Source organism: Amblyomma americanum, chromosome 2 (genome assembly GCF_052857255.1).
Source record: "Amblyomma americanum isolate KBUSLIRL-KWMA chromosome 2, ASM5285725v1, whole genome shotgun sequence".
NCBI classification, from domain to species: domain Eukaryota; kingdom Metazoa; phylum Arthropoda; class Arachnida; order Ixodida; family Ixodidae; genus Amblyomma; species Amblyomma americanum.
The window spans coordinates 174,783,508-174,806,364 of NC_135498.1; positions in this window are offsets into that span (position 1 = coordinate 174,783,508).

Consider the following 22,857-nt stretch of genomic DNA (forward strand, 5'->3'; position numbering starts at 1 on the left):
GAGAGGGAGGCTCTGGCTGGTTTGCTGAACGACTACTCGGAGGTATTCGCCGCGTCCAACCTGGATTTGGGCTGCTGTGGCGTTATAAAGCACAGGATAGAAACCGGCACTTCATCGCCCGTTTACCAGCGTGCGTGATTCCTTACTCCCAACGTGAGGAGATGGAGCGGCAGGTGCAGGACCTGATTGATCGCGGCATTGTCGAACACTCAAAGTCACCCTGGGGAGCACCAGCACTATTGGTGGAAAAGCCAGATGGCTCGTATCGATTGGTAGTGGACTACCGCAAACTAAATGCCGTAACTCGCATCGATCCATACCCCATCCCCAATATACAGGAGACGCTTTCTCAGCTGGGCTCTGCCAGGTACTTCACGGTAGTGGACATGGCGGCGGGATTCTGGCAGATAGCAATGGATCCGGCAGATGCCGAGAAAACGGCATTCAACACGCCCTCAGGGCACTATGAATGGAAAAGAATGCCGATGGGTCTGGCCAACAGCCCTGCTGTCTGGCAGAGAACCGCTGATGTTATCCTGGCAGGTCTTCTGGGGAGGCTGTGCTTCGTGTATATGGATGACATTATCATATACAGTGACAGTTTTGATAACCATTTGCGCGATATTGAGCAGGTTTTGGTGCGACTAAGAGCAGCGGGTCTCAAGCTGAAGCCCTCTAAGTGCCAGTTCCTCAAAAACGAGGTGAAATACCTCGGGCACGTTGTTTCAGCTGACGGCGTGCGACCGGACCCTGAGAAACTAAGGTGTGTCTCGGATTTTCCATCCCCGACTAGCGTCCGCCAGGTCCGGCAGTTTCTCGGCCTGATCGGTTACTACCGAAGGCACATAGAGGAGTTCGCCAAGCTCGCTAAGCCGCTCACCGCCTTAACAGCCAAAAATGTCGCCTTTCGCTGGGACGAAAACGTGGAGAATGCTTTTGGGGCCCTGAAAAGGAAGCTAATGAGTGCACCGCTGTTGCGCCACCCGGATTTTAATTTGCCCTTCGTTATGGCCACAGATGCGTCAAAGTTCGCAGTGGGTGCCGTGCTATCTCAGGTTATCGAGGGCAAAGAACATCCCGTTGCTTTTGCTAGCCGACAGCTGAGCCCCACAGAGCAAAAGTACGGAGCTACGGAAAGGGAGTGCCTCGCCGTTGTCTGGGCAGTAAAGCACTTCAGATGCTACCTTTACGGCCGCAAATTCAAGCTAGTCACAGACTGCCATCCTCTGAAATGGGTGATGAGTGTCAGGGACCCTAGCTCGCGACTCGCTAGATGGAATCTACACCTGCAGGAATACTGCTTTGAAGTTGAGCACAAGTCAGGAAAGACGCATCTGAATGCTGATGCACTCAGCCGCACAGCTGCCGTGGCAGCTATAGATGAGTTTGTCCCCGTAGTCGACCCCGCCGAATTACGCACAGAGCAGTGCAAAGATCCGGACCTGAAGCGAATAATCGAAAGCTTAGAGGACGCACCGTCTCACCCCGAACAGCTAGGTTATTTCATTGGCAAAGACGGCACCCTGTGTCGGCGCACGAGGCCAACCAGGAAAGGGAGATTAGAGAAAACCGCTTGGGAGAGAGTCGTCATACCTCGGTCGTGGACAGAAAGGGTTCTTCGCGCGTTTCACGATGCGCCATGCGCCGGTCATTTTGGCGTAGCGAAGACACGCAGGCGTGTGGAGCGTTTGTACTTTTGGAGTGGCATGCGACAGGATATTAGAGACTACTGTGCGAAGTGTCATTCCTGTCTCGAAAGAAAAACACCCAAGGGACGAAGACCAGCTCCAATTCAGCCGTTCCCTGTGGTTTCGGCTCCCTTCGAGCGGACAGGTATGGACATAATGGGCCCATTGCCCACGACCACTTCCGGAAACAAGTACATTTTAGTATTTGTCGATCACCTTTCAAAATACGCGGAAGCGGTAGCACTCCCAGATCAGAAGGCAGACACGGTTGCAAGAGCATTTGTCGAACAGATCGTGCTCCGACATGGACCCCCGAGGCAACTCCTGACAGATCGGGGAACGAACTTCGTGTCGCAGCTAATGAGGAGAGTTTGCGAGCTGCTTAAGATCGCTAAGAAGCAGACAACACCGTACCATCCGGCTTGCAACGGCGCGGTGGAGCGACTGAACCAAACCGTGGCCGGGTTCCTGTCGCATTTTGTTTCGCGCGACCAGCGGGACTGGGACTTGTGGCTCCCGTATGCAATGTTTGCCTACAATTCCGCAGCACACGAGAGCACGGGCGAATCGCCATTCTTTCTTCTCTACGGCCGAGACCCGGACCAGCCTAGTGAAGTGCCAGAGGGCCCCCGTCGTGTCCCATACGCTTCACTGGACGACTATAAGGTGGAGCTAGAATCGCGCTTGCAAGTGGCGAGGGACATCGCAAAGGAGGCCTTAAAGAAAGCGGCGAAGCGCAGGAAGGAGGTGCACGATCGCAGTGCTAGAGACGCGCCGTTTAATGTGGGGGACAGCGTGTACATTGAAAACTGCCAAAGGCAGATTGGGCTAGCTCGTAAGTTCCAGACGAAGTGGAGAGGACCGTGCGAGGTTGTCGAGAAGCTTTCTCCGGTAAACTTCAGAGTCCGAGACGTGAACCGGCGCTTGATAAGGATACACGCAAATCGCCTCAAGTCGGCACCGGTTCAGTATTCACGAAATGAGGAAAGGGAAAGCGCGGATTTTGATGGGGACAGAAGTGAAGCGGAGCGCGCAGATAGTTCGCAAGAAACGCCCTCTCCTGCATCTGTTCGGCAGGCGCCAGAGGTGACGGCCAGAATGCCACCGGATTTACTTCATGCATTGCTAGAAGAAGAAGCGCGCGAGGTTGCCGCGCAGATAACGCCAGGAGAGGCTCCTGCCACGAGCCCTCGCGAGTCCCAAAGCAGACAAAGGGGCACAGACTTACTTAGTATGACTCATGAAGGCCGATATCCGCTGCGAAATCGGAAAGCTAAGTCGGACTAATGGCGTAAACAGAGCGGAGTTTTGAACTGGTTAGAATTGTGTAATGCCACAGCTCATAACATTGCTATGTGCTTATGTGTTAAGTTATCGGAGTTGGTAGTTAAACCTTTCTGTCATTAAATAACACCTTCACAGGAGAGCATGCGGAGCGCATGCAGAACCTGCCCTACTTCCTTTCGTTATCTATATTTTTGTCTGTGCCGTGATCGTGCTAGAAGTGGGAGCTCCTTTGTAACTGTGGTAAATTTATTTCGTCCAGTTTGGACTAGAAAGGAGAGGCTTGGGTGCTGAGTTTCATGTTTATCTGTAAAAGAAGATCAGTGCTGCCCCTGGAGACGCCAGTATTGACAGCGGAGGCATATGGTGTTGTGCAGTGGTGTTGAGTGCAGCGAAAAGTGTTTTGTCGGACGCACTGTGCGAGGCGATTCAGAAAGACAAGGGGAGCTGCGTGGACTCAAATGTTCGGAGAACATTCTTCTGGAGGGTGAGCGAGTGTGACATTCCGTGTGTGCTACGAGGATCCACGTTCGACGGCGCGGCGTAGACGGAGACCCGTGACAGCGGCATCATCAATTACCCAGCCATGCTCTTTGAGTGACGACCAGAACAACCGGACCAGCCGCCGCCCCGGGGAAACAGGCTTTATCCTCCCCAATTTCCGGGCACATTCCAGGACAAGGGAGCTGTCAGCGGGCCAGAGCGCGCCGTACCACAGCCGACGCTATGCGCTACCGCGAAGACAACATTCTTTCCCTCCCCCCCCTTTGTCGTGGGCTATCGCCGGGAAGGCACCCACAGCTTCCCAGAAGGGCCGTGACGGACACCTGTCATGGCGGACAGGCAGTACTCGCCAAGAATGTGGAAAGACAGGCGCTAGTGAATTAGCTCCGAAGAGAGAGCCTGTGTATACTCTCACTTGAGAGAGAGTGGTGGCGTTTTTGTTGTTTATTTAGTTTGTATTGTTAACAGACTCTGGGTTCGAGGCTAAGCCCAACCCAAGGGGTGGTCCCCATCTCGCATGTTATTTTGGATTGGAGAATTGATGCTTTGGGCGGGCCACTGGAAATGACCGCCCTTAGTCCTTTGTTAATCAAGTGCTTAGAAGCACATGTAAACGGATGCAGTCCAGTCTGAGCTGGGGCTCCATGCTTAGCATGTAATGTGATGCTACTTAGGCACTAACCTGCCCGGTCGATGAGTAAAGTAGTGCAAAGTTTGTTCTTTTGTAAATTCAGTTCTGCTTTTTCCAGTTTAACTCTCTGTATATGTATGTTGTAAAATTATGCTCTGCTGTCATCATCTACAAGCTCGCCTCCTGTTCATCTTCCAAGCCGAACGACACTAGAGGAAGGGTTTGTGAACCATCCTCGAAGAAACGGACGACTATTGAAATTCTACTGCAAGGACGCTCAGGACGACATCGTTCGCCAAGAGGGCCTTCAGTGCCGAAGCCCGACGGCGTGCAGCTTCTGCCAGCAACCGCTCGAGCCCAACTCCGGAGCCACTCCATCGCCCCCATGAAGTCGTCGGCACGTAAGCTCGGACGCCCCAGCCTCTGATGTATAATCTTAATCATGTGTAATTATTGAATATATCTGTTTGTTTAAACTAAGCCATACGGTGTCTCTTTGCCTCTCCGTCCCGTGTGGACCTGCGCATTATGGGGGTCATCACAGCAGTAGTTGGATTGGTCGCCGCCTCCGACGCGTATGTCGTAGCTAGAACGTAATCTTCCTCTGACGCGTACTCTTGTACTTCTCTCACAGAAGGTCGACGACCAGAGCACACTAACTGATGATGTCCAACTCGCCCACAATGAAAACAAATTCTCCTTTGCACAGGACATGTAGGCGCCGACGCTATGTGAAGATTGGATCCACATCTGTAGCAGTAACACTGTGGCATGTTGCGCGTTGCGCGTCTGTTCGCGTTCATTGACGGAACATTGTCAGAGAAGTTGCGTTCGTTCGGAACGATGGCAGTACCGCTCCTGAAGTTGCGTCTTAAAAATCGTGGACATTGTGAACATATGGCGTATTGCCGCTCTTGAAATGTAGTAGAAGGCTGATGAGAAGTTTGCTGAAACATAGGCATGGTTTTTTGTCGTCGGGGACGAACTTGACGAAATGCGAAACTTCTCCTTGAACTTGAGGAGGAACTCGTGGCAAGGATGGTGCTGCGATATCATGAGCGTCGCGAGCCGTTTGCTCATACCGCAAAGCAATATTCGAAGCTGTGGCGAAGGAAATATCGGATCATTCTAACAAAAGGCTTTCGCGAACACGCAGCGATGAGACGCCAGTCATGAACCTGTCTCTCATTGCTTCATCTGGGGACAGAAAACGGGACGCATTTGCCATATCTCGGAGAGCGGCTATGTATTATGTAACGGATTCATCTGGCTGCTGCTCACGGTTGTAAAATTTTCGTCGTTCTACAACCAAATTTGTCAACACAGAAAACTCTTGGGCAAGTAATGGCACTGCAACCTGATAGACATCTGGCGCAGTGCCTCCTGTCTCTGTAGGCGCCGTCGCTGGAAGCGACGCAATCTCCGGTTGTGTCGTAGTACGCACAAAATAAATCCTGCGCCATTCGTCCCCTAAATCGCATATAAACAACGATTTCTTGCGTTCAGGTGATGCTGAAGAACCACCAGATAAGTTCAAATAAAGTTGAAATGTTTGTATCTACTGTGCCAAACGCACCGCCAGGCATCCCGGTCTCTGAAGGAGAGGCTCGGGCGCATGACCGCCGGAGAACCCTTGCGTCGCGTGCGACATTTTTTTTTCTATTCCCGCTGATAATCTTGCTCACAGTTTGTATTTCTCTAGTACAATCGTCCCTCAGTTCAACTTTCAAGCGACATCGCCAGAAATCAAGCATTGACCTCCCGAAGCAATACTCAATATGGCGGTTGGCTTTCTCATTAGTCGGTTACTAAATTGGTCTCTCAATGGCTGGTCATGAAAACGGCGGCAGCTTCCCGGCTCCTCAACTGGCCGGTTATGAAAATGGCTGCGGCCTCCCGGCCTTCTCACTGGCCGGCTACAAAAAAGCAGTGGCCTCCTGAAACACTGCTAACGAAAATGCTGACCCAGTACTACGTACATGCGGACCTTTATTCCTTCCGCATTTAATACTGAGCATGAAAGTTGGCGACCTCCCGGTATTCGCGATTGCCGGTTACAGAACATGGCGGCCAACGGTCTTCCTCCTCGTCTGCGCAGCAACAGGTTACATGCAATGGCGGTAACTGCGTAGGTCCGCTAGGCTTAGCGACCTCCTCAACCGGCTGATCTCTAGGCGTCTCAAAACGTAACTTCGCTCATTTCCACGAACGCCGTTCACACTTCGAAGAAACGCCGGTGATGAACGTACTCACTCGCTTTCCACAGCTTCAGTACTCCGGGCGAACGCGGCTTCTCGGCGGCGGCCCGGTCCTTGATCACGACGTAGGAGTAGGCAAGTAGACGCTGAAGTCTACCGATGAAGAAGTTGAATTTGCCGCCGGAATAAGCCGTTGAGAAAAAAATTGAAGACTACCGGACGTCGTTACATTACTTTTGAACTAACTCATGATAGCCAACTCATGCTAGGACAGTGGGCCTAACGAATCCCGTCCTCGTCACAGATGTGGTGTCGGCATGAAGGGCGGCCCAAGAAGGAGGGCCGCCCAAGATATGAGTCGAGACTCAGAAAAACATGATTAACGACGTTTTAGTAATGGCAGGATGGGTTTCTATATAGACCGATCATATGACAACCCAAAGTACAGATGCACATAGCAAAGGCCAAATTCAATCCAATTAGAACCAAACTGAAACTGAAACCAAGAACACAACACCAATGAATTTTGATAAGCTCATGTGCAGAAGTTTTTCAAAAACCTTCGAGAGCACAAGTAGAATGCACACCCCACTGTAGTCGCACGGATCATTTAGGTCGCCTTTTGGTATATTACGGTTCTTTTTGCTATCTGCATTCTGGCCGGAAAGAGTGCTGTCGTAATACTTCCATTAAATATGTTGGCAAGGCCTGGAGCTATGATGTCGGCAATGTATTTCACAAGTCGCACCTGGAGGTTATCGATATGTAAAATGTAATGCGTTTTATGTACTGTGTTAGAGGTATTTCCTGGGCAATTGGAGGTTGCAGAGTCCCTGTTCGGAGTAGTCATGTATTCTAAGGCGTCGACGAGCCGCTGCTCGTAGAAGTCCTACAAAATAATGTTTTAAATGCGTCAGCTAAATCATTTCCAGATAATTCTTATTCACTTATTGGTTGTTTCGAGAGTGCGGCGTGAATCTTGCTGTGGTGTAAGAACTTGTTTAGTCGAGACCGTAATAAATCATGTCTGTCATCATCAACGCTCAGATAATAAAGATACATTTTTTTCTTGCGCATCTAATTTTTCCAGTTAATTTCTTCATTGTTTAAATGTGACTATTGATCAGGCGCTCGTGTACTTAGTAGTTGCTGATACAACTGGTGCTTAATTTTCATATCATATTTTAATTCTATTGTTATCCGTGACTTCCATATCTTACGACTCCTTCCACGAGACCTTAAAGGAAAATGGGACGAATATAAGTTCACAAGCTGATTAAGAAACAAACTCTACCATTCATTTGCACCAGTTAACTGGCATATATTTGTGCAGTGAAACTTTATCACCTTCTCGTAGAACATCTCAAGCGTCATTTTGTTTGTCTGCAGTCGACTGCCTTTGACATGGAAGAACACAGGGACGTGGTCAATGATATATAAAATATCACTCCAGCTTTCGCAGCATATGGTTGCGCGTCTGTTATAAAAAGATCCAAAACAAAACTTCATTTAGTAGCCAATGTAGTGGGTTCAGTAATTAGATTGTCGAAACTATTTGAAGCGATAACGGTGCTAAAATCTCTTGCATGTTGGGTATTAGAGCCCACACCAATACTGAAGTACCCACCAGCAATTAGAACAAAATTATTTTCAGCAGTTAAATTTAGAAAAGAGTCATAGAATTAAATGAACTTAGGAACTCTGCCATTCGGTGGGCGATACCAGACAGACAGTAATGTTTTGCTCGGATATAGCGTCAGCACTTCGAAGCCTGTTATCACACAAGAGTGTTCAAATAGCTGATATTCAACACTCTCCTGAACCAATGCAGAAACACCGCCCCGCGGGCATCAGTTCTATTTAGGAAAATGTTTTGCAATGTTATAGCTTGATCATTTTAGTATGATGTGTCGGTCAGCATGATTGGTGAAAATAACTAATTAAATTCAGCAATCCTCTCTTCTAATGAAAAGACCTTGCTCCTAACAGTTTGGCACTCAATTGTTTGCACTTCACAGAAACAAGCAATAGCAGTGCTACAACAGCATTTATTTCGTGTGGCAAGAAAAATGGTTGTTCATTAAAGCCGATCGAAGTCCTCAGTGGTCTTGACAAGTACGGCATCAGCACCATCAGTTCTTCGCACCAGAATCTTGCCAATCACCTACCAATCACAGGCGATTAATGTCCTCTGCACTCCTAACATGTACGGCATCGGCACCACCAGTTTTGCGCACCAGAACCTTGCTAATCACCTGCCAAACATAGCGATAGCCCTTTTCTTTGGCTCCAGCCTTTATCGATCAAAGTAGTTCCCTATTATACCACGTCATGTTTTCTTAAATGCACACACGTGGTGTACTGTCCTTCATCTTACATTAATTTGCCAACCATGCGTATCTCCTCGCTTACCTTGCAAATCAAACAAGTATGTCACGATTACTATCTGGTTTAGAGGGTAGCTGGTGAACGGAAACATCACATGGCGGGGTATGCGGAACGTCAAGTTCATCAGCAACGGTATTTAATGAAGCAGTTAGATACTCATCAGGTAGCGCCGCTATTCCATGCACTTTCCAGTTTTGACGTCGACTCCAGAATTCGAATTCGTGCAGTTCTTGCTGGAGTTGCGCTTGGGCGACTCCATTGTTATCATCCACCTGTTGTAGCTCTACAAGCCTTAACTTCAGTGCCTTTATCTCGGTATCTTACCGGTCTTTTTGCTTGTCTGACATGAAGCCGATGGCTTGTTCCATTTTCTGAACCGTTTCTTTCAGGGCAGGTAGGCGTTTAAGACTTTGTCTGATGGCTGCTAGAGTAACTTTCCTTTCAGTGTCACAAATACTTTCTTCACCAGAACCTGAATGCTGCTCAGCGTAACATGTCTGACAACGCCAAGCTTTTCTTGCAGCACCATTTTTTACCTTTTGTAGGATTTTTCTTTTCAAATGATGCATTTACCGAAGTGATATATTTGGTCACATTCAACGCACTTCACATTCGTTTCTTTAGCGACCATGACCTTTTCGCACGAAGGACATGTGTCAGACATTGCACTAGCAGTGTCTTGGCATCACATTTCGGAATCCCAGAGTACAAATGCAGCTAGTATAAACAGTTGCAACTGGGGCAGCAGAAGCAACAGCAGCAGCGGATAGCACGCTGAAAAAAAATACCTGAGGGAAATAAACCAGAGTATTTACCTGCAAATTCGTAGAGTTACAGTTACGATGTGTACAAGGCGCGGCTGCCGCTTCCAAATGACTCCCTAGCAAAGCGTCGGGGTTTATCTGGGTTGGTTCTTTCCTGTCGCCTGCGCAGTCAAAGGCCACCGCCGGGTCAGGCGAAGAGCAACGATGAAGGCAGGCGCTTGGAAGCAGCGCAGTAGCAGTACGGCGGTTGCAGTCGTTTGCGATGTATAGACGCAGCGCTACTGCCACTGCCAAATGTGTACAGTGAAGCATTGTATTTTCATGGTTGACAGATGATTCAACCATGAGAAAGACACAGTTAGCGGGAGAACCCATATTTTGCCCTAAACATGTGATGAGGTTAAAAGAACCACGTAGGCCGAAAAACAACCATGACATGCCCGTCCAATACGGAAAGGTAAGGGATTGACGAATGGTGGAGAAACTCCTGTTCTCCAAAGAAAAAAGAACTCCTCCGTAAGGATGTTCAGGAGCTCTGCACGAAAGCGCGCCATGATCGGGAACTGCGCCTGCTGGCGGCGACTTGAGGGAGCAGCAACACAGCGGTTGCGTCGGCTCAAGAAATCCGCCGCGACTATGAACAGTCACGCAAAGCGGCGACGAGGGCAACGACTGACTGCTAAAGACCACTTAACTCCAACGCCTCGAAACACGCATGCACCGCTCTCCAAAAGAGCGGGCGCCCGCACGTTCTTTTATCACGTTTTGGCTTGACTCCTGCAGTTCGGGCAATGCGCGCACCGCACAGCGCCCCATCGCTGCAATCGGGCCCTCATAGGCAGAACCCCCAATCCAGGGACCACATGAAATCACGCAACAGGAAAAAAGGACGGTGTCGCCAGCAACCAAGAGACCACCAAGAGAGAGCAGCCAAGGAGGAGGAAAAAGCATTTATTACTGAACTGTGTTGAATTGGGAACGGGAGGTGGGAATGGTTGTCGCGCTAGGTGGCAGTCCTTATTCTGGGACGCCATTGGCTGCCGCCGCTGCCCGTGCTCTCTGGACGAGGGCCTCCTGGGCCTCCAGGTCCTAGCCGGAGAGGGCTGCCTCCCAGCCCACCCAAGTTTTCTTGTTTAGAACGGCTACATATGTATTGTACTGGCAGGCCCACACCATGTGGTATTAGGTCAGGACACTTCCCGCGAAATTTGCATATGCCCGTAAATGTAGGGTCCACATGTTCTAGTAGGGCGGGATTATAAAAAAATTCCACATTTGGAGCCGTCTAAGGTGGCACTCCTCGGTTCTGTCGAGACCGTTGGTGATTCCCGGGAGCAACATCCTGCAGAGGCACAAATATTATGGCTGGCCGGTCACCAGGAAGATGAAGGGCGCTCACGCGGCTGCCAGAGCACTGCTTCCACCGTGTTCCACACAATCTCTCGGTTCTGCCGAGGGAATTATGCCAATCCCGCTAACCTCTTACGCAGGTATTAGCGACCAAGAGATAAAAAAGTAGGTATCTGTAAAGCCTGCGGTATTCGATTGAGCGAAACACAAGGTACCAATTCACTGAGCCGCGTTCTCAGAAAATAGGAGGTGAGAGACCGCGCTGGGCAATCGTCCCCTCGCAACGGAGAGTCAGCGGCCAGCAGCAGACAGAGTAAGAGGGGAAGGGGGACCTAGCCCTGGAACGTGGCTGCCGAAGAATAAAACGACAAACTAGCTCCGAGCTACCACCCAGAAAAACGTTTAGAAGAGACTGAATCGACCGGGAAACTCGGAGAGGTGGCTGGGATACATGTCCAATGTGACATATCCGGTCACAAAAAACCGAGTCGACAAGATACTGCAGATTATGTAAGGGAGGATCAAAATTACTAGCCACCGCAGCACTGCTGCAGACCTCATCTAGAACCAAATTCTACATACAAGCAGCTATTCCACGCGACTCATACTCTATCCCAAGAATGCGGACGCTATTTCTGTGTGCAATCGGAACAGCGCTGCTGAGTCGCGTTATTCTGTTCCATTATCAAGTATTTACATTTGACGAAATTCAGGGCCACATCAGACGCTTTGCGACACCTTTCAAAGAGGAGGAGGCAGCGGTGGAGACTCGACTCGTCTCGTAAATACAGCGTAATCTGTTATCGTATACAGCGTAAGCTGTTACCCTAAGCACCTCACTACCAAAAAGAGGGAGGCTACGGATGCCTGGGTCTCCAACTACAGCCTGTAAATAAGACTCTAGGCTTAGAACAAAAAGGAGAGGCAACATGGGACAGCCCTGTCGTACGCTACGGGTAACAGGGAAAGGGGTACTCTCCCAGTTATTCATTCCGAGGGTGCTCTCAAAGCCTTCTTATATGCTGCGAATAAGACATAAAATTTGGTGGGAGATGAAAGACTTTTAGGACACCGAGTACGTCGTCATGCTGTAGGCGATCAAAAGCTGTTTCGTCATCTAAAGACACAAATATTTGATGGCACTTATATCTGCTTACGTGGACGAATGCTAAAGCACGTGTATTAAGGAGAACTCCTCGCCTCTCTTTGCACCAAGAAGGATTTCAGAAGAAGGTTCCGACAGTTACTGTAAATAAATTCCCCTTTCAGCTGAATCACTCATTTTGTTTTTTTCAAATATGGCACCCATTGCTGCTTTCCCTTACCTTTCCTATGTGTCCGTCCAGCCCACTTAGCCGCCTAAGCTCTATTGCTTCTAATTAATTAACTAATTACTGTATGCCACAGCCGCTTCCCTTCCACCTACTATATCACCGTCAAGCCTACTTTGCCGACCAACCACTTGTGGTTCTAATTAATAAATTATTGCATATCAAACCATCTTTTTGTTCGATTAATTTTCACTCATCAAACTCATTTCAATCCACTTAAATGTTTATTTCATCTCCCTTGCCCAATTTTTCACTATTTTGAAGTCCACAATTTTTTTCCCGTCTGCTTCCTATATCGACGTTAGCACTAATTCGATGGTTTTCTGACTTTTGGTTCTACATAATTAACTAATCATTCTATTCACAACAAATGTTCCCGCAGATCACCCTCACACCGCCCTCTATCGATTCCAGTCATTTGTGTGACCCTGTTTTGAGAGCGATGCTACGGTTGCCGACACATTTTGCGAATAAGGCCTCGCCGACATAGCCAAGTGATGCTTTCGTATTAATAACCCCATGAGTCGTAAGTCGCTATGTATAGGCCATATTATTACATGTAGCATACGATAAACTATACATCTTCGTGCCAGGGAAAGCGCATGCCTGCAGGCTACCAATAAGAGACACGATCACAGCCTTCAAAACACCGGCCCACAATGGCTGCGACAGCCATATCAGCAACGTTAAGTAGCCTGATCGGCCTCCATTCCCTCGGTTGAAACGATCCTGGACCATGCTATGACAATGAAATTACTCGCCCTTTCTGAAAACCAGCAGGTAAATCTATATGTTCAAAGCAATGGCGAATGACACTTGTTAATACCGGACCAACAATGTCCCATAATCCCAAATAAAATTCTGCAGGAAGCCCATCCAGCCCAGGTGCTGACCCGCGCTTCATAGACTGTAACGCTGCCTTGACCTCCTCTAAAGACGGAATAGCACTCTGCACCACATGTAGCTCTGTCCTTACCGCCAGCAACCCGGCCATGATTGCTTGCGTCCCTACCCTTTTTACATCTACTGCAGCGCCTGAACACGCCATGGTCTTAAAGTGCGCCAGAAAACGCAAACAATCATGCGCGTGAGGGGGTGCCAAAGGAGGTTGCCCTCCGGGAAAGTGCTGTTAATATATTAGCGCCTCGCAGAGAGCAACAACTGGGAAAGTGCAGACGGCCCACCCCAGCCACGGCAAGCAGCTGCAAAAAGGGACGAGACACAAGCAAGGCGCTGCAACCGACTATGGAGCTCATCACACCACGCACACATTACCGGGCTATGCCAATCTGCCCTCTGCTCAATTCGAAGCTTTGCAGCTGTCTTTTCCAGCTGCTCAAACACGCAGCGCCGTAGCGCACGGGCCTTTACTGAGCAATGCATGCGGCAAACCTCCTTGAGTGCATCCCAAGCGCCTTCATCAGAGTGAGACGGCGAAGCGCGCAGAGCACGCGACAGGCCCTCGCGCCACCGCGAGTCTTGCTGCACACGCACATCAAAACGCCAGAGACAGTCCGTACCGTGATCTGGACTTGATCACGTGGCCGGTGAACCGGAACTTACGCAATGTTTCTTAACGTCGCTGTGTTGAACTATGAAGGGCCGGAATTTCAAAATCTGTGGCAGGGAACTAATTCAGAAGTTGCGCATAAATTAGGCGTGTGCGGTAATGGGTAGGCATATATGAGGAACCGCTTGTTTCATTCAGACTGGCAGTCTCTGGCTGTCCATATGAAGCCGAGACTCGAAGTGTTGCAACCGCTGCTGCACAAGTACTTTTTGCTGATGTGATTTCATTATATATTTCAATATCCCGTGTTGTTCTCACTGATCCATTTCCTATCAGTTGCTCTTTGCAGTGCCTTCAATGACACTGGAGATATCTCAGATATTTTGTACAAAACCTAATTAAACATATCGATCTTTTCTTGATACTTTTCTCTCTAAAATTGCCCTAAAAGCGCTCGAACATTTAATATTATTCCTTATGAAACATAGCTACAGCATCAGTGCTGTGCTCGAGAAGCAATTAAGGGTTTGACGTCACGTTTTTGTTAACTAAGAATTAACATATAGTTTTCTGACCAGCAGGAACCCTGGATGAATGACTGAGATTTACTCACAGAAAAGGTAAACCTTGCCTTACTTTTATCTCAAATACCAAAGGAGACCGTTGCAGACAGCCGGAGCATCATTTTTTCCTTGCAAGGTATTAAATAGTATGTTATAGACCTTAAAATTTTTAAGTGCAACCAGCGACCGTCAGTGCGGCATGAAAATAGTTGAAATCTGAATTACCCGCATTCCAATGCCAGCACGGCGCCCCGCGGAACTTTTATTATGCAGATAAAGGTTTGAGTCTCCTGAATATACAAAACCGGGCTTAAAGTGAGAGGCACCTGAAAGGCAGGGAAGTACAGTGATTTGTTTGCGCACGTGTCGGCGTCCTGGCACCCTCCTTTGGTTAGAGGACTAATGATAGTCTGCCTAAGCTGCACTATATTACCTAGGAGCTGGAGCTGCTCTAACGAGAAAATTTGAGCAAGTGTCGGCTCTTTTTGAAAATTTGCGTTTTCGGGTGTGTTTTTTATTACATTTAAACATGAAGCCGGCTCGGTAATCTGTTTACACTTGAGCAATGCGTTGAAGACCAGATTCGAGGGGAGAAAAAAAAAGGAGCCATCCTGCGAAGGATGAGCACGGCTTTGCTTTAGGCAGTTAGGAGGCGCTGTGCATTGTACGCACCAGCACAACTGTGAGGGCAGCGTCTTCTGTTCGAGTATCAATGCGAGGGCCGAAAATGAAAGGGTTCAGACACAAGCTTCTTTGCTGCCAAGTTATTTTTGTGACATTGCCACTGGTAGCCTTCCCATTCCAAAAGGTGGAGTTTTGCAGGACTTCACTCAGTAAGTAAACCGAATTTTTTAATTGTAAAAACGTGCTATCTTAAAGACTTTGCTTCTCTTTTATTGGTCGAAATGCACCGCTCACTTAATGCGGTGCGTACATCTCAGCTTCGTGCATAATGTGCAAGTGTAAAGCAAGGTGTAGTGTAGCGACCGTAGGATGGTGAGGTCTCAACTTAAGCTAGACTTCTAAAAGGAAGCGTAGAAATATAGTGAACGAGGAAGCGCAATAAAGAATTAGCGTTTGGAGGGAAAATGTTTCAATCCAGGATAGCGCTGGAGAACAGATATTCCGCTTCAGCCTATGAAAACGGCCTTAGTATTCAAGGAATGAATGACAATATAAGAACCATAATTAAAATTTGGAATAGAAGTAGATTGTAGGGTAGCTAGGCACTGTAAGCTCTTCAGGTATACAATAGAACTTATTCAGAAACGCCATACCTTCAAAGCTGCTTTCCCCGTAGATTGGAAGGAGCTGCCAGCACTGTCAATGTAATCAAGAAGCGTAAGGAAAACGACTTAAGAAAATATAATATAGCGAATATAAAGCTTGCTATAATGACGATAGACAGCCTAAAACGTTCACTCGGAAATTGGGCATGCACAAATGTCAGATTGACACCCTAGGATGCAAGGAGAAGAATTTAAGTTACCAATATGGACGCGACAGTTAAAGTAGCCGAAAGGTTTTACAGAGACCTATCGACTGTGCCGATATTCCTGCGTGTGCCTCGTTGCCACTGTCATTTTCACGCCGTGTCCTACTTCTCTACGTCGCCGTTGTCTGCCGCTGCATTATGCCCTGCTCCTTTTCTCCGCCTGCCTCAACGCACTGTGGGACTTCAACCCGTTTTCAAGCCCCTTCGCTTGCCGCCGCGGGGAATTCGTCGGCACCGTGCTGCTGATTGATCCTGTTTTCAACCACCCCGACGTTGCCGCAGTATCACCGCCGGCCGCCATGGACGCCCTCAGCTCACTTCCTCCTGCGGCCGCCCCGTTGTTGACCGACCTATTTCTTCGTTTATTGACGCCACTCTTGAATTTGAAGTTTATTTCTGCAACAAAGTGTTGCGAGGAAGGCCAGGGGGAAAGCTGTATAAACAGCTTGAGGGATCCTGACTTCCCCTTTACACAGCAGCATTGACAGTGGCGGAAGCACGAGAACAAAGAGCAGATAAAGGGAAAAATTCCAACATCATGAAGGCATACGCATTATATAATACATATATAATTGTAAATAAACGTAAATATCAGAACGCAACACGCAGAAAAAAAAGACTACAGGAGGGTGGGGGGGGGGGGATAGGGGTGCTCACGACAATAGCAACATAAACCTACATGAATCTTTGTCGCAATTCTTGTAGAGAAACGTGGGATAAGTCGAGATTGTCACGGCAGTGCAGCTCGTTCAATAACTTAGGTAAAGTGTATTCCAACTTCTGATGACTATAATTGGTACTATATATCTTATTATTCCAGAACTCTGTGCTGCGCATATCATACACTGTTGTGTTTTTCTCTAAGCTAGCCAGATTAATCAACACATCATTGATTTTAATTATTCGAGTATACATTTAAGACACAGCCTATAGTGATATATGCATTTTATTTGTATAATGTAGTGTTTTTCGAAAAGATTTGCGGTGTGAAAAAAATATGGCACTTTACTTACAATGCGTGCGATTCGGTTCTTTAAGACTGTACGTTTATCAAGATTTTCTGATGTCGTTGTTGCCCAAATGAGGCATCCGTAGGTAAGTACAGAAGACAATAAAGAGCTGTAGAGTAACATGTTAACCGCTGTAGAAAAATTAAAGCAATGACGGCGCAGAATACCGACTGTTTTGGAAAGCTTGTTAACTATGTAGTTAATGTGGTCAGTCCATGACATATCGTCTGCAAAGTAGACGCCCAATGTTTTTACAGACTGTATGAAATCTACTCTGGTGTTGTTTTAATGTACCGCTGTCGGCACGCCTAACACGAACGCTCGACAGCGTGTCTTCGACTGACGCCAGCGTCGCGAAGCTTTAGTCGTTGGGGCCGAGGAAATTCTTCGGTATTTCCGCGAAACTTTGCAGTGTCTGCTTGTTCATTCTTTGTTCGCTTTACCGCTTTGTTTGCGATGCAAGGCGCGACCAGATTTACCTCGATTGATCGCATATAGGCAGTGCTGATGTTGTTCCAGAATGTTCTAGTAATTGTGCACACTTCGTTTAGAAAGTTCTCTATCAGCTTTAAATAGAGCACGGCCGACAGCGGCGGGCACTGTGTTTGACGACCGCCGAGCACGCTTGTTGCTACGCCGCCGCCGAGTGATTCAGTCCATTCTGGGCTCATGTCAGCCCCAAAAATTATTCTTGTTTAGACATCATTTTCGTAGCCATTCTGCTCTCCGAACTGCAGTCACCACTTCGTGACATCTGGTGGAGGTGCTGCGTGCCTTCTATGTTCAGGACGCCCCGTTGAAGTCATGACACCAACCCTCTGCACTTTGCACCGGAGGACGAGCCAGCAGATAACCGAGCCAGCAGGCGTCTTCAGGGAGAGAAGGCTGAGTTCCAAACCCTGTCAGACCGCACCGGGCAGCGCAAAGACGCTGCTACAAGCCCCAGAACCTCACCAAAGATGTCGACACCGATCATACTGCAACAGCCGCGGCTGCCGCCAACTTTCAGTGGATCTCTAGGCGAAAACCCCGAAGAATGGTGGGACCAATTTAAGCGCGTGTCATCAATCAACAAGTGCAGGTAAGCGGAAAAAATTGGACACTTATATTTCTCACTGGAGAGCTCAGCACGTACGTGGTACGAAAACCGCGAGTAGTCTCTAACGACATGGGAACTATTCAAGAAGGAACTTTTGAAAGTATTCACCAGTGTCGTGAGGGAAGAAAGAGCCGAACGACTCCTCGAGTCCAGAATCTAGCTTCCAAACGAACCTGTCCGCTGGTACATGGAAGGGATGAAGTGCCTCTTTCGCGGCGCCGACCGCGAGATGACCGAGGAAAAGAAAGTTCAGTTTTATTGCGCGGCGTAAAAGAACAACTCTTTGGCAGCCTCGTCCGCCAGCCGCGAAAAACAGTCGACGAATTCATGCAAGAATCCTGCACGACGAACGAGACGACCCTCGACGTCCAGGCTCGGCAGTACAACCTCCTTTCCTGTGCTGGTGCAATCCGTCCAAACACGACGACCACCACCAGCGTCAACTTGAGGGAAGTTATCCACGAAATCGTCCGCCAGGAGCTACGTCAATTATTGCCATCCTCCCCACAGCCGCAAGCAGCGATTCTCAAGGAAGTGGTACGGGAAGAAGTGCAACAGGCACTTGGCACCCCGATGGCCACAGAATCCCAGGCTACGACCTATTCCGCAGCAGTACCCACTCCACCTCCCCAACGACACCCCCTACGTCCTCTCCGAGATGAGCCACTTCTGACAGAAAGCCGCCTCCCTGCAGCCGCCTGCCGAGCCTATCAGCCAAGCTGAAGCCCCAGGAAATGCTACGCCTGGAGGATTTCCGACAACCGGACGTTGTTCTTCCATTGTTCCGCTGCCGTTGTTCTTCCGTATTCTTCGTCGCTGCCCGTACCGACGTATCGGTCTTCGAGGATTTGCTCTTGACGCCCTACGATGACGCTTCGGCCAACGTCCGCAGGAAATCGACGAGTACCTGCGTCGAGAGGAGTACACGCCGAACCGCCTTTCGCGATCAACATCGCCGTCAGTCTCGCGCTTTGCGTCGCCACGACGCAGCTACGCAGCCGCGGTACAAGGAAGGTCGCCCAGCGCCCGTAGGGGAAACCAAAGACAGCAACCTCTGGAGGTGAGGTTGCTCACGAGCGAAACGCTGAAGATCCTCCACCAACAAAGCCTCATGAAGACGCTGCACCGGCTATTCCGCATGAAGACGCTACAGTGGCTGCACCGACGCCGCACAAAATCACAACCCCGACCACGACGCGAACTGCCTTCAAAACAACGCCGCCGCACAGGAAAGCTTCATTGACACGCCCAACCGGCGATTCACATACGCGACAAAGCCTTGACCCGACGCCGAGGGCGATGTGCAATGCAGGAGCCAGGACATCCGACTTAGAAGTGACTATCGGCGGCCGGAAATTTACCGGTCTTGTCGACACAGAAGCCGATTACTCGGTGACGACTGGAACAGTCGCTGCGCAGCTGAGGAAAATCACGGCCTCTTGGGACGGCCCACAAATTCGCACCGCAGTGGGCCACCTCTTTACGCCATCTGGACGATGCAAAGCGCGGGTGACTGTCAAAAGACGTACCTATCCTGCGACTTTCGTTTTGCTGATCACGCTTTTAATGGAGGAGGCCATCCCTTCGATGAGAACTGTGGAAAATCACGTTCCGCTGAGTGTCCTGGAGGAAAAAGTGAGCGTCCCACCCCGTTCAAGCGTTATCGAGACCGTAGGCACCACGAAAGACATTAACGCCCACTTTCGACATCAACCCAGCCCTGCCCTGGAACAGACGAGACCTGCTACGCAATCTGCTTCGAAGTTCCAGCGAGTGATTTTCGTCATCGCCGAAGGTCCGACAAACGCCAATTGCCAAGCCTCGCATTGTAACCGACCAGCACGTACGACCTCTCCGTCAAAGTCTCCACCGTGTGTCGACGCGAGAACGACAAGCCATCCTGGACCAAGTTGAAGAAATGCTTCGCGACGACGTCATCCAGCCATCGAACAGCCCATGGGTGGCACCAGTTTTTCTTGTGAGAAAGAAAGTCGGCGCACTTCGATTCTGCGTTGATTACCGCCGCTTGAACAACATAACAAAGAAGGACGTCTAACCCCTCGCCCGCATCGACGACACACTGCACTGGCTCTACTACGCCAAGTATTTCTCATCGATGGACCTCAAGAGCGGCTACTGGCAAATTGAGGTCGATGAAAGAGATCCCTAGAAGAAAGCATTCATCACTCTGGATGGGCGCTGAGTTCTAGGATATACCATTTGGTCTCTTCGCCACCCCAGCGACGTTTTAGTGAGTAATGGAAACAGTGCTGGCAGACAGAAAGTGGAAAATTTGTCTGGTATGTTTAGATGACGTCGCTGTCTTCGCCTCGAACTTTGAAGAGCACCTGAAAAGACTTCGGACTAGACGCCATTAAGTCGCCTGGCCGAACCTTGAAAGCAGAGAAGTGCCACTTTGCCTATGAAGAGCTGCGGTTTCTAGGCCATATCGTTAGCAAGGAGGGAGTATGCCCGGACCAGCAGAAAACAGCTGCTATTGCATAGTTTCCACCGGCGGCTGATTAAAATGCAGTGCGCAGTTTCCTTGGATTGTGCGCATATTACCGACGCGCATCGAAGAGCCCCTGACCCAACTGACGAAGGCACACGTGCCATTTAAATGGGAAGGCCCGCAAGCAAAATCCTTCAAAAAACTTCTGCGTTGTTTACAGTCCCCACCAATCTACGCGCATATTGATGAAACCGCGGATACTGAAGTTTATACCGACGCAAGCAGCGTGGGCCTAGGCGCCGTCATCGTTCAAAAAAGCGACGGGCTGGAGAAAGTCATCGCATGCGCTAGCCGCTCCCATTCCAAAGCCGAGACTAACTATTCGACAACTGAGAAGGCGTGCCTTACCATAATATTGGCTACTTCGAAATTCGTCCCCTACCTGTACGGACGACCGTTCAAGGTGATCAGCGATCACCACGCGCTCTGCTGGCTTGCCAATTTAAAGGACCCTTCTGGCCACCTCGCTTGATGGAGTCTGTGCCTTCAGGAGTTTGACGTCACCGTCGTTTACAAGTCAGGACTCATGCACTCTGCCGTCGATTGCCTCTCACGAGCCCCTGTAGATGCACCGCCGCCGGACGACGATGAGGACGCCTTCTTGGGACCCATCAGCCCAGCTCTTTTGCACAGCAGCAACGCTCGAACACAGGCCTAAATACCTCATCGAGTATTTGGAAGGCAAAGGTGCTTCATGCCCCGCCTCATTCAAGCGAGGTCTGTCTTCCTTCTTTGTACAGAATGATGTCTTCATGAAGAATTTCACAGCGAAAAAAACAGGCTACCTCCTTGTTGTACCTGCTTGTCTCCGCGATGAAATTCTAAAGGCTTCACCCGACGAGCCGACAGTCGGACATATCGGATTTACTCGCACCATCCGCCGCATTCAAGACAAGTATTACTGGCCGATGTCGCCGATGTCGCACATAATGTGAAAACCTGCCGAGAGTGTCAGCGACGAAATACCGCTCCCACCCGACCAGCAGGATTTTTGAACCCCATTGAACCCCGCTCAATGTTCTTTCAGCAGATCGGCATGTAATTCCTTGGCCCTTTCCCAAAGTCAATGTTTAGAAATAAGAGGATCATCATAGCGACTAACTGACCCGCAACGCCGAGACAAAACTTTTGCCGAACGGAAGAGCAGCAGAAGTCGCCAAATTTTTCGTGGAGTGTATTCTCCTGAGACACGGCGCCCCCGATGTACTCATCATAGACATAGGAACAGCATTCGCGGCGGAACTAACGCAAGCCATCCTGCGTTACAGCCAAACCAGCCACCGGAGGAAAACTGCATACCATCCGCAGGCCAATGGACTGACTGAGCGCCTGAATAAAACCACCGCCGATATGCTCGCCATGTATGTAAATGGCGAACACAAGACCTGGGACGTCATCCTGTCTTACGTCGTATTCTCCTACAACACCGAATTGCAGGAGACCACCCAGATGACGCCTTTTAGGCTCGTTCGTGGCAAGTAGGCCACGACCACTCTAGACGCAATGCTGCCCAACGTTACCGAAGAAGAGGACGTCGACGTCGCCACCTACCTTCAACGTGCAGAAGAAGCTCGAAGACTTGCCCGGTTAAGGATGAAAGACCAGCAGCGGACCGACGCGAGACACTACAACCTACGAAGACGCAACGCACGATACAAGCCAGGAGACCAAGTCTGGGTTTGGAACACCATTCGCCGCCGTGGATTGAGTGAAACGTTTTGTGCCGCTATTTCGGCCCGTACAAGACACATCGTCTGCTGGGTGAACCGGTATATGAAGTCGTCCCTGAAGCAATGACTGCATCCCAGCGGCATCGCGTACGACCACAAGTTGTCCATGTCGTCTGTGGAAAGCCCTATTATGCGCGCTTAAGGACACGATGTTTCAACACTCTGTGTTTATTTTCGCGCGATCCGTTTTATTTGTTCCAAGTCACCTTACTTGCTTTAAAGCATCGGGTCGATGCTTCTTTGAGAGGGGAGTAATGCCGCGAATCTTTGCTTTGTTTGTTCATTCTTCAACGCTGCCGCCAAGCCGCATTATCGCTTTGTTCGCGATGCAAGACGCGATCAGACTTATCTCGATTGATCGCATCCAGGCAGAGCTGATTCTACGTTATTTCAGAGTGTTCTAGTAACTTTGCACATTTTATCTAGAAAGCTCGCTATCAGCTTTAAATTGAGCGCGGCCGGCAGCGGTGGACATTCTGTTCGACAACCGCCGATCACGCTTGTTGCTACGCCGCCGCCGAGTGATTCAGTCCATTGTGGGCGCAGGTCAGCCCAAATAAAGAGTTTTGTCTAGACATTATTCTTGCAGCCATTCTGCTCTCCGGAGTGCAGTCACTACTTCGTGACAGTATGTTTTCAGTGGCTGACGACCGCTGCAGTGGAGTTCGATTTGACCTTTTTCGTCTGCCCCTTACCGACGGGAAGATCGCGTGCTCTGGGCGGGCCTGTTTCGCTCGTCATTGTGGTCTCACGTGAGCATAGAAAAGATGTTGCAGTTGGCTTACCTCAGCAGCCAGACA